This window comes from Dermacentor silvarum, chromosome 5 (genome assembly GCF_013339745.2).
Source record: "Dermacentor silvarum isolate Dsil-2018 chromosome 5, BIME_Dsil_1.4, whole genome shotgun sequence".
Lineage (NCBI taxonomy): Eukaryota > Metazoa > Arthropoda > Arachnida > Ixodida > Ixodidae > Dermacentor > Dermacentor silvarum.
Window position 1 is genome coordinate 80,474,574 of NC_051158.1, and position 2,683 is coordinate 80,477,256.

The window sequence follows — 2,683 nt, forward strand, 5'->3', positions numbered from 1 at the left end:
GTGTCGAATACAAGACAGCGTAGTTAACCTTGTAGTGTGTGATAAAAATATGTGGAACCGAAAGGTTCAGTATATACTCACACTAACACTAAGTGACAGGGCATAAAACCTTCAATCAGAAGGGTGTTCTGTGACCACCACCTTTTCCCTTGTGGGCATTGTCTTGCTGATACTCCCAACAGCTAATCTTGCACACAATATACACAAGAATGCGGATTGAGCAATAGTGTCACCGTCGTTGAAATAAAGTACCCCACGCGAAATGCAGAGATGTACCTTCCCAATGCTTTCTGAGGCATAACTATCTGTCGCACTGTAGCATGGCAGTCAACCTTAGAATTAGCGCTTGCCGACTTGAATTAAAACAATTTTTCATACTATTTCAGAAGAAATGACCTGTGCGAGTTGCACATGCCCCAATAAAAGTGCCACGCACTGTGATAGTGGGGAAAGTTCTTCTGTGTGTAGGAATGGCACTTTGTATGACAAGGTGACCAATGAATGCATCCTGAACTCTTCAACCACATGTGAAATAAAACGTAGCAACAGAAGGCAAGTGTACAATTACATTTTTTTTCTCTAAGTGTGATGTTTACGACTATGATGAAACTTTCCGTCTAGAACCTGCTATGATCCTCCTTTCGGTGGGTACCTATTGCTCCTCAAGCAAAACGTCGACATTGCAAAGTGATGAACAGAGTGTACAAAAAACGGTCTGTCGAGAGTGCACGTTTCTACAAGGCGACTGTCGTCGTCAGGGCAGCACTTCGATAAAAAACAAGGCAAATGTTCAGAAATTATGCGCTTGACAGATATTTCGCGTCTTCAGTCACTCTTGATTATTTGTGTTCGTTTTATTGCGATAGCAATTATATGGACACTCAAAGCGCATTTCTGCCGTTGCCGTCGCCGTGAGGTTCTGTATATAAAGTCCGACGGCGGTAACATCGCCGCCGGGCGCCGTACGATGTGTATGCGAGTGAAAGCGCACGAGAGTGAGCCTACAATGGCGGCTCAATCTAGCGCACGCGAGGGAGGAAGGCAGGCCGGAAGCGCGCAGTCTATGGCGCGCGAGGCACGGGGGCGAGGCGACGTAGAGGGAGAGAAAGGGGGAGGGGGAGTTTTGTCCCGTCGGCTGCTGCTCACAGCGCGGCTGCGTGGGCGCCTTATCTTGAAAGGGAACTGCGATGTAGGCGAAGTGCGCGCCCGCGTGGGCCTGATATTCAAGGCGATCTGCGATGGAAACAAAGTGCATGTGCCGAGTTCCGGTAGCTTCGTATGCGCTGTGCTTTCGACGTTTAGTACGCGTTTAAGCGAGACGAGAGACAGCGCGAAGGTCAATTTGCCCGCAGCTGCTGGCGCGCTTTCTCATTCCAGCATTCTCACAGCGAGTTTCCGCTGTCATCGAGCGAGATGTGTTCATGTTTACTTGTGCGCGCGTGACACCCTGTTTGTCTATTTAATTAGTAAGCGCATGTTTACAACTTTATACGGCCTATTAAACTACAATCCTTGCTTCGTATAGTTCTTTACTAATTTCCTATCCCAATCGATGCGTCGCCTTTCGGGTGAACCTGCCACTTTTACAGCGTAAGCTGTTATGAGCTCGCTGCGTGGGAGCCAGATACTCTGCCACTGAGCCACGCAAGCGCTTGCTATCGAACGGCAGAAAAATGTTCTAAAACGCTCCCAAGCGCGCAGGGACAGCCGACCCGAGCCTCCGCCAGTATGGTGGCGCCATATAGGTAAGGCGCCTCCAAATGCAGCGTGCGCAGGCGCTGATGACGAGATCTATGCGCTTCAGACGAGGTGCCCAATCAACGCGATCCCGAGCGTCCGCCAATATGGTGGCGCCATCTAGTTAAGGTTCCTGCAAACGCAGCGTGCCCGTCATGTAAGTTACAGTTGTAAGGCTTGATCGGGCTGAGCAGACTGCTGTGCAGAGAGCATTACAAGCCGCAGCTCGCCATCGACGGACAGTTCAGATGTTTCTGGTCAAAACGAGGCGCACAGACTGCCACGAAGGCCATAGTGTGTGTGGTGCCCCAATTGGAGCTACTCTTGAGCCACGCACTCCACCAGTTTACGCTGTGACGGTGCTGCGTGTGCCGCGCAGGCCTGTGACTTTTTTGTGAATTGTTTGTTTAGCACGATTCCTTTATCTTTTTTTTGTTTGTTGATTACTTATAGTTCGTCCGTGGACACTACAGTAGGCGGTTTACAACATTCTAAGTCGGCCTATATATGTCGCGGCACGCTGCTTTTAAAAACAGTTTGTCTGCTGATCTATGCGGTGCAAAATTCAAGGGCAATATACGCGTATTTTCAGGCCAGAACACTCTGCCGACCGTCAATGCATAAAATGCCAATGTGGATATCGTGACACCTCCTGCAAATTCGGTCCACTATGCGACTGCAACAATGGCATTTTCTATCCTAACAACAACAAGAAAAACTGTGCTCAGAACCTAACACAGTGCGGAATTTTTCTTGACGGGTAAGCAAACTACGTTATCCTAATTTATAACGCTACTATAATATCTAATCATTGACAACCAGGGGAGGTAGGCATGGAATTAAATTCTGGGTGAAGGATTTCTAGCAGAATGAAAAAGATTTTTCTGGCAATCAGCTTTCTTGATCTTAGAGCTAAACTACACTTTAAGGCGAATGTTGTTTTGCC